The sequence below is a fragment of the Eumetopias jubatus genome, unplaced genomic scaffold (genome assembly GCF_037043125.1).
Source record: "Eumetopias jubatus isolate StellerSeaLion01/CBP00866 unplaced genomic scaffold, mEumJub1_p1.0 scaffold_1, whole genome shotgun sequence".
Taxonomy (NCBI): Eukaryota; Metazoa; Chordata; class Mammalia; order Carnivora; family Otariidae; genus Eumetopias; species Eumetopias jubatus.
The window spans coordinates 161,283,725-161,293,997 of NW_028274807.1; positions in this window are offsets into that span (position 1 = coordinate 161,283,725).

A 10,273-nucleotide genomic window follows, 5' to 3' on the forward strand; every position below is an offset into this window, starting at 1 on the left:
CCGCTCTCGTTTTCTTCCGAGTGGAGTAGGGATGGGCGCGGTCCGCGCGCGGCTTGGGTTGGATGGGGTCCCAAGGGTCCTGGGCACCCCAGATGTTACCGAGGGTAGGCGTGGAGCCTGGAGTTCTCCGCACGGGGTGGTAATTGCAGGGAGGGGGCGGCCGGCTGATCCTGGAGGGGAGCCTCAAGGAACAGATCTCCTGTGAGCGAAGGTGGAAAAATGCTGAAGAACGTTGGTCGGGCCCCCGCGAAAGGGGGAAGGGGAGGCAGCCCTGGCTTTTCGGGATTTGCTGGTCAGGTCCCCTCAGCACGTATAAGGCTGGGCCTTTGCAGAGATTAGTTATTCTGAATTCACTGAGACTTTGTGTTGATGTGATGAGGATATTGGAAATGTGGAGGCCTTGGGCTCTGGCTCGCTGAGCACAGCCCGAGGTGTGGCCTGAGCAAGGCATTGATCCTCCGCCTGCTGGCCAATCTGGAGTGCACACGGACCAGAGGGTTATTGGACAAGTTGGGAAGAATGATCCTCAGCCCTGAGACACTCTGGTGTCCAGTATATGCGATAGTTGTATTTTAAGATGAACTGAGCCCTTGGTGAATGTTCCTATGAAGACAACCCTGCAAAAGGAAGGCTCTGGGGCAGTGGGAAGCTAGGGAATGTTCTAGAACAGTGAGTATGTACATGTACCAAGCTGGGTAAGCCTGGGCTGGGGTAGGTGACAGATGGAGATGGTCTCTGTGTTAGAGACTATGGGGAGGGGGGGGTAAGGGCAATAGGGGAGGGGAGGGAGCATCACTGGAGAAGCCCCTCTGGCCTGCTGGTATACCTGACCCAGGTCTGGCAGCCACTACCATCCCCTGGCACACACTGGGGTCACAGGGCAAATCCTTCAGCCACCTACCACCCTGCAGACCCTTCCACACAGAGCAAGTGGCCACTCCACGTGCTCTTTCAGCTTTTTTAAAGTCTTGCTGGGTCTCCCTGCTGCCTGCTGCCTCCTGCCTCTGGGAACTGCAGGGCCCAGTGCCAGCATGAGTCTCCCCGGCCTTGTCCTGGGCTGGGCTGTGAGGGAGGACACGGTGGGCAAAACCAGCACAGGGCGCCTGCCCTGCACAAGCTTCCCTGCCACTGGAGAAGACAAGTCACAGCCAGGTCCCTCTGCCCATCGTTGCTCTCTAGGCAGAAGGTTTGAGAACAAGATGACACCTCCCCCCCAGTATGGAGACCTGCTGACATGGCAGTAGGGGGCCCTGTCATTAGGGCAAAGGAGGAAATGGGATGTTAGCCTTGGCTGCAACTGTTCTGGTTCTGGGCAACTGTGGGCATCCAGGAGGCAGGTAGGAGGCCTGTGGTGGAGACAGCAGGACCATGGTGGGCTGGGGCTGACTGCTCCACCCACCCTGCCAGTCCATGTCCTAGCCACTTGTTGATCAGTAATAGTTTCATCCATGTGCAGCTTTGGAGCGGGGGTGTCCAGTGCCCTGCCGCAGGGCCATGGTGCCAGCCCAGACCCTGTCCCACCCTGCCTGCAGGGCTAGCTAATAGGCCATCAGCAGCTAGAAGCCAGGAGAAGCCTCGGCCTGCCCAGGATTCTGGGGGATGGTGCTCCTGACCAGCTAAATGTGATCCCTCAGGTTCCACCGCCCCTCCACTGTTCCCTAAATTGGAAGCCCAAGTCGAGATGCCACCTAGGCTCACTGCTCACCCCGGTTGTCCAAGTCACAATCTGAGGCCAGGGCCTGAGACTTGGCTTTTTGCTCAGCTCCCAGGTAACTCAGGTTCTGAGAGGGGTTGAGAAGGGGCTGCTAAAGGGGCCCAGGCACATGGACAGTGCACCTGCTGTGCAACAAGTCACATGGAGCGGCATCCCTTCCCCTGAGCCCCTCCTAACCAGAGGCCCGCCACCCCCGACAATCTGTCCTTTGCAGACATCTCCTGAGCTCCACGGCCCCAAAGTGCCCTTCAGGTCCTTCGTATTCCACACTGCCTTTCCCTATTTCCCACCCAAATCCACCCTTTGTTGCTCATACCATCTGGCTCTCCCAGTGGCCTCCTGCTTTGATGCTGCCGCCCCCACCTCTCTCCGTCTCCCGGCTCCATTCCTTGCACACTTGGGCCCCTAGCTGGCTGTCTTCTCCATCTTGAGACCCACCTTTTCCAGGAGCACTGGAGCACCTGTGGACCAGCCCTCCGTGAGGAAGGCCTCTCACTCTTCTGATAATAAAAAACACTGTCATATTTTTCTGGGGACCCAAGCCACCCTACTCTCAGGCCACCTGGCTCTGGGGATCTGACTCTCCAGTCCTAGGAATGTTTATGTGACTGAAGACCTGGCCAATGAGTGTTCAGTTGTTCACTTTGCCACAACCATTGGGTCAGAAATAGGTGCTTGACCCTAGTGAGTTCAATGAGAGTCAATCCTGGGACTCTTCCTGGAGCTACTGAGAAAGAGGTACTCTCTCCCTCAGGGAGGGAGAAGGGAGCCCGAGTTGCCAGTAGCCATCTTTGTCAATACACAGGGAGAGCCCATCTGAAAAAGGAGCCAAGACAGAAAGTTGGAACCATGAAATGGAGAGACGGATACCTGAGGACATTAACAGAGCCTCTGGATCCAGTTATGCCTGAAGATAGTTTAGACCTGACTGCCACATGAGCTGATACATTGCTCTTTACGCTGGCTCATTTGAATTGGTTTTTGTCACTTGCAATCTGGTCTCTCACTCCTCTGACTCACTTTACCCTCCCATGTTCACATCCTGGACCTTGTCATTCCTTTATTTTTTTTTTTAAAGATTTTATTTATTTATTTATTTGACAGAGAGAGACACAGCGAGAGAGGGAACACAAGCAGGGGGAGTGGGAGAGGGAGAAGCAGGCTTCCCGCAGAGCAGGGAGCCCGATGCGGAGCTCAATCCCAGGACCCTGGGATCATGACCTGAGCCGAAGGCAGACGCTTAACGACTGAGCCACCCAGGTGCCCCCTTGTCATTCCTTTAAGTTGTTCTTCTTCTGAAAGGACATTCCCAGTGTCCCACTGTTTACCCACAGGCCCCTCCTCTCTCTTCTCAGGGTGCTCACTAGACCCTTCAGCGGAGCTGCACCTGTGCATGGGTCCCACGTCCCTGACCTGCACCCCAAGTTGAATGGATGGCCGTGACCTGCCCCATGTGATCGCTCAGCATGTGCCAGGCACTCTGAGGAAGGCTGCACGGGTCACATCTCAGCCCTGTGACAGCCCCAGCGAGGAAGGTGTTCAAAAGCTGGTCTTGCTGGTTTGGTGCTGGGACTGGGAAGGCTATATTTTCTGCCTGACCCCACACTCTGCTCCTGCATGGGGCTGGGGAGCCCAGGACCCGCTGTTGACCTCCTGTGTCTCTTAGACCTCACTGAGGAGCCTCAATTCCAGGTGAACGCTGGAGGCACAGGACACCGTGAGGCTCTGGAGGAGGGCTTCCTGGGGCAGGGGACCCCGGTGCTGGGAGGAAGCAAAGAACCACGTGTATTTGCTTGTCTGTAAAATGGGGCTTAGCATTGGCCCCAGCCTGGGCTCCTCTCTGCACCCCCTGATCAGGAGGGGAGGAGGGGTTGGGTGGGGCCGGGTCTCTGGAGGCTGAGGTCAGCGTACTGGGTCTTGTCCACCATGTCTTTTGGTCTGGGCAAGATTATTTTCCCCATGCCTCCGCTTCCTTATCTATAAATGGAGCCAAGAAAGATTTCTTTTACTCACCCATCAGCTAACCAGGGGGTAGGAACACACTGCCTCCAGTCAGGTTCTCCAGGTTTCCCCGCCCCCCGCCCCCAAGAGTGTACCGCACTCTCCTCCTCTGCCCCTGCCTCCTTCCTCTCAGGGGGCTGGGATCTACCTCCCTGCAAACCTCCTTGGGTTCTCAGGTCTACCTCCTGGGTCCCTAGTTCCAACTTCTCCCTGACCCTGGGACAGCTCTGAAGGCACTGGAAAGGCCCCTTTCCAGGCTGTGCAGGCCTTAGTGACCCATATGATGGAGTCTCCTCTGAGTGGACTCCTGTGCCGAGCACAGAACCTGATGGGGGTGGGGGGCTCGAGCACTCAGCACAAGGGCTGCTGCCATCCCTCTGTCCCAGGAATGGATCCTTGGTTGATATAGCCAGAGGGCCTTTTAGCCATTCTGGCAGCTCCATTAGTCAAAAGAGGCAGCAAAGAGGCCCTGGGTCTTTCCACAGCAAGTGCTACTGGGGCCACTTGCACTTGCAAACGGGGGCATTGATCCTTGCAGAGATACTGGGAGAATGGAATGAGATCCCGCATGGCCTAGTGCACGGTCACTCATTCAGCGCACACTGGCTGAACAGAGGCAGGGATGGGGACCAATCAGACCTGCTTCCCGTTCTTGAGGAGGATGTGCAGGAGGCCAGAGAAGCCCGCGGCTCTTGGGCAGGGACGGTTCGGGCTGGAACACTAGCACCAGCCCCCAGTGTGGCAAAAACTCCCGAGTCTGGGGAAAGGTGAAAGCAGCAAGTAGACTGAGCTGACACGACGCAGGAAGCAGAACCAGAGGGGTATCAGGTACAGACGCACCTATGCACCAGATGGATTGCAGGGCTGAGGAGCCAGTTTCCATTAGGCTGGATTTCTGTGACCGAGGCTGGAGCCTGCGCTGCCCATACAGGAGGGGGAGATCACGAGCAGGCCGAAACCGCGCAAGCTGGAGTCCTAGGACAGACTGAAACTTGTGTTGGTTGTTTTTGCCTCTGACCTTGGTGATGACGGTATCCTGCAGAAGCTGAGACCCTTCGTCATAGAGTTAACCATGCACACACCTGAGTCAGCAAAACTGAAGGAGAATCCAGGGAAAGTCGAGTCGTTTGGTGCGGCTTCACACCAAGGAGGTAAATCACCTGATCAGCAACCAAAATGGTGGCTTCCTTCCAAATCTGGCAAGAACCTTTGTGGCCCACCCTACGGGAAACCTATGAATAAGGGAGTTGTGGGAAATGTAGTTCAGCCTGACCAAGTCGACACACTACAAAGCTGTCACAGTTCCTCACTATAAAACGGGCATGTCTGGGCGCCTGGGTGGCTCAGTCGGTTAGTGACTGCCTTCAGCTCAGGTCATGATCCTGGAGTCCCGGGATCGAGCCCCGCATCGGGCTCCCTGCTCAGTGGGGAGTCTGCTTCTCCCTCTGACCCTCTCCCCTCTCGTGCTCTCTCTCTCTCTCTCAAATAAATAAATAAAATCTTTAAAAATAAAATAAACAAAAACAAAAAAAAAACGGGCCTGTGTGGAAGGGTGAGGAGGAACAACACTGTCTCAAACACAGATGTGCATAGGCAGGCCAGGCAGGGCAGTCTGGCCAACTGGAGGACACAAACCCTACCTGAAGAGGGGCAGTGACTACCAGTTCTGTTGACTGCTTCCCATTTCTCAGACCATGTCAGAAGCACCTCCTGAAAATGCATCGAAGCTCCCCTCCAGAGGCAGGGAGTGGCTTTGGCCATCCAGGGGCCATCCAGGTGCCTCTGCCTGTGGTCCTGGCTCAGTCATCAGAAACATTGCTGGAGAATTTTTTATGTAGAAACCATACACTTTTTTTTTGTGAAGCCTCCCACTTGTAAAATAGGGGCTTAAAAAAAGAAATACTCCACCTCACAATCATCAGGACAACTACCATTAAAAAAAAAAAAATAGGGGCGCCTGGGTGGCTCAGTCATTAGGCGTCTGCCTTCGGCTCAGGTCATGATCCCAGGGTCCTGGGATCGAGCCCCGCATCGGGCTCCCTGCTCAGTGGGGAGTCTGCTTCTCCCTCTCCCACTCCCCCTGCTTGTGTTCCCTCTCTTGCTGTGTCTCTGTCAAATAAATAAATAAAATCTTAAAAAAAAAAAAAGTGGTGGCAAGAATGCAGAGAAATTGGAACCCTTGTACCCTGTCAGTGGGAATGTGTTAGGGTGCAGCTGCTGGGGAAACTGTATGGAGGTGCCTCAAAAAATTAAACAGAGAATTATCATATCACCCAGCAATTTTACTTCTGGGCACATGCCTGAAAGAATTGAAAGTATCAGGGCGCCTGGGTGGCTCAGTTGGTTGGGCGACTGCCTTCGGCTCAGGTCATGATCCTGGGTCCCAGGATCGAGTCCCACATGGGGCTCCCTGCTCAGCAGGGAGTCTGCTTCTCCCTCTGACCCTCTTCCCTCTCGTGCTATCTCTCATTCTCTCTCAAATAAATAAATAAAATCTTTAAAAAAAAAAAAAAAAAAAAAAAAAGAATTGAAAGTATCAACTCAAAGAGATTTGTACACCCATGGACGGGTGAATGGATAAACAAAATGGGGCATATCCGTATGATGGAGGATTATCCAGCCTTAAAAAGGGAAGAAAGTCTGACACACGTTATAACATGGATGAAGCTTGAGGACATGTTGCTAAATGCAATACACCAGTCACAAAAAGACAAATACTGTATGATTCTACTCACATGAAATATCTAGAACAGTAAAAATCATAGAGACAGTAAACAGAATGGTTGCCAGGGGGTGAGGGGTAGACAGAAATGGGACTTGTTTAATGGGGACAGAATTTTAGTTTTGCCAGATGAAGACGTTCTGGAGATCGGTTGTACAATGATGTGAATATATGTAATGCTACTGAACGGTGAACTTAAAAATGGTTAAGATGGCAAATTTTATGTCATGTGTATTTTATCACAATTGAAAACAAATACTATTTGGGCCAAACAAAATCATGTGTGAGCTCAGCGTGGCCTGCAGCTCCCCACCTTATGAGATCACTCAACTTGATCTTTTTTTTTTTTTAAAGATTTTATTTATGTATTTGACAGAGACACAGCGAGAGAGGGAACATAAGCAGGGAGAGTGGGAGAGGGAGAAGCAGGCTTCCCGCCGAGCAGGGAGCCTGATGCGGGGTTAGATCCCAGGACCCTGGGATCATGACCCGAGCCGAAGGCAGACGCTTAACGACTGAGCCACTCAGGCAAGGTCGACTTGATCTTTATGAGGGCCCTTCTGGCTGCTTTACAAGGCAAGAAGCCCCGGATGGTGGTGTCCTGATGGAAAGAAACTAAGCCAAAGGAAGCTATAAAGTGGTGAAAGCCAGAGACCCAGCCTGCCAGTACTGTGGGCCTGCACCAGGCGAACAAGCTCTCCACAGAGGATTGTCATTCGGGTTCCCGAGCCTTGTGCAGTGCACCCTGCAGATACGCGCTTCCAGAGGCCCCTTTTCTCGCCCACTTCGCCTTGCCTCTCCTAGCTCCTGTCTTCTGGCTGCCTCCATTAGGGGCTAGGAGTGTGGCACTGGGGCCCTGCCCCAGCCTGACTGCCCTTGAATACTTTTTGTGTTGTTCAGCTTGATTGTCCAATCCCTTTCACTGATACCTGCAGCTCCTCCAAAGAGTCCTCTAGCTTCTGTGGCCCTCGGGAGTGTTGCCTGGGCAGTCTGCAGCATGCCTCTCCTTCCTGGAGTCCTAGATGCGAGGCGGAGATCCTCGTCTATTTCCACATGAGGGGCACTAGCCCAGAGGTAGGTAGGTTCTGGTCTCCCAACAGCGAGCATCTGTTTCTCTGGGCTCCTAGGAGTTCAACTGTGAGTATCCACACTTCTGATTCACAGATGGGCAAACCAAGTCTCCGAGGTGCCAAAGGACTTGGGTCAATTTTTCTTGTACTGGGGACCCTCTCATACAGCCTGAGCCAAAGCTCCTTTCCCCAAGGAATGATCTTTCACCCTTCTCACCACTTGTTTCTTGCTCTGGCTGAGAAGGGGGAGGGAGGGTGTTCAGACCCAGGTGGGGATCTGGATCTAGGAGTATGAGGCCACACATTACTCTCTGGTTCCCACCACCAACCTACCCTCTCTCTGAGTGTTCCCAGCAGCAAACAGGAGCTTCTCCAGACTTTAAACTCCTCCCAGGCTAGGAGCCCTTTAGATTTGTCCTCAATTAATGCCTAGGTGTGTGTCCTTGGCCAAGCCCCTCCCTTGCCTGAGTCTGTTCGGCCTCTCTACAAAGCAGGTTGGGTTTTAAGAATATGGGCTTTGCACTAGGAGATGGATCTAGATGAATGCAGACAGGAGTGGCAAGGGGGTGGGGGGGTACAGATACCTGTCTATTAGGACCTGGAGTACTGAGGACCCTCTGCCACCTCTAAGGCTACAGGGGAAAGAATCCCCTAAGGCCTGGACCCAAGCCTGGTCACTGCAAAGGTAGAGCAGAGGTGGGGAGGTGGGGGAGGCCTGCCATCTGGGAGCCCAGCCAAGGGGCCGGACAGCCACATTTTAGGGCTGTCCCACCTGCCCCGGGGGGAAACAGCTGGGGCCCTGGCCTGACTTGGCCACATCGAATGGCAGGTGAAAGCTGCCCTGTTTGTCCCCGAGATTTGTTCTTTGAAAGCAAAGGACAGAAACAAAAATTAAATTTAAAAAGTAATTAAAAACAAAGGAGAGGAGATGCTCCACTCCTCTAGTAAAGCAAGCTAAGTATTGGCAAAAGGTGGGATTCATGTGCCCCTGAAATAAGTGAAAAATTGGACAGCATTTGGCCATACCTATTTCAGCTGATGACCCAGTTAAGAAAAAAAAATTGCAGAATGAGACGCCAAAGATGATACCATTTATGTAAACCTGAAAAATCACAAAACGTGTTTTTGTGGTACAAGAATGTGCTCTTAACATCACATTTATGTGCAAGTAAAACCTGGAGGGAAAGGAAACATGCCCCTGAGGACATCCCGTCCTTCCATGTTAAAATGAAAGCCCCCACCACAGTGATTCACACGCTGACAAATGGTGGAGAGTAATGAAAACAGAGGGAATTTCATTTTTGTTGCTTATTAAATTTGAAGCAAATATGACAAAATAGTCATAACAGTCAACCTTCTGGTAAGTTATCTGTATTTTTAAATCTCTTGGTAATACAACCAAAACCCTACGCAAATCAGCCCAAACAAAACTGGAGGCCGCAGTGAAATCGCCCCCTCCTTCAGGGCGCGGGGAGCCGGAGCGCTAACCACCGCAGACCAGCCCCGCCCCTCAGCCGGAAGGCAGGCGCTCCAAAGAGCAATCTGGAGAGCGGGGGGGGGGGCCCCCGCCGAGGTCCACGTCCGGGAGATCCTGGGCTGGCCCCGCGCCCCGCCCTCACGCAGCTCCCCGCCTCCCGAGGCACCAGCTGGGAGGCGTGCCGTGCACTCCTATTAGCAGGAACAGCGCCGAAGCTCCCGTCTGATTGGTGGAAATTGCGATCCTTGATTTGCATAGGGCTTGGGGCCAGCGCCCCTGCTTACCGTGGCTGCGTCTGCGCGGGGGCCCAATCGCCGTGGGCGGCCTGACAGCCGAGGAGCGCTCGGAGCCCGTTCCGCCCCGTCTCCCCCGCGCGCGGGCCGGCCCACTTCCGTCCAGAATCCCGCGCAGCGTTTTGCGGTCCTGGTCTCCCGGGCGCCCCAAAGAGGAAGTTGCGGAGCGATTCCTGGCGCTCCTGGAGATTTTTGTGCCCCACCCCGGGATCCATGGGAAGGCCCCTTCCTGTCTCAGCAGCGCCCCGCGTGCTCTCCCCGCGGCCTGTGCACCCTCTCTTCCCTGAGGCTTGCGGGAACCTTGCTGGAGCTCCTACCGACAGCGGCCCTGGCTCTTTGTACGCCCTCAGGGCGCGCGCGCGCGCACACGCGCACAATTCCCAGGTGTAGCCGTTTGTGTTAATGCCTGTCGCTCCTTGCCCAGTTCAGGGCGGGCCATGAAGTAAGTGCTCGCATTCACCTAACAAGTAGTTACACGTCGTTAACACTGGGAGAAAATAACGGTGAAAAAGTGGCCCCTGCTTTCAGAGAGCTAATGAGCCGGGTGAGGAGACAATAGACAACCATTCCAAATAATTATCAAGTGGTTCAGTGCCAAGGAGGAGCCTGCAGAGCAAATCACAGGGGCTCTGACCAGGCTGGGGCAGTTGATCGACCCTCTAGGCAGCCCTGCTCCAAGCCCCAAGCCCATGTCACCCTCTGTGCCCTGCTCTGCCCAGAGGCTGGGAATCTGGATGGGGCTTGGTGGGCTGTGACTGGGGCTTCTCAACCAGGTCCTATGGTCCCTGTGGTCAGGACAGGGTCTTGGCCTCTGTGCCCCATTCTCCCCCTCCCTGCCCCTCCCCCCTCGTGTTTGGCAAGCAGTCAGCTTGGTTTTAAGCTAAAGGATTCACAAAACTTCGAAGTATTGAGTGAACAGAGAGACAACAAAGAAACCACCACTCCCCTCCCCACCCCCACCCCAAGCCTTTTGCTGTTTCCGAAAAAGCAGTTTCC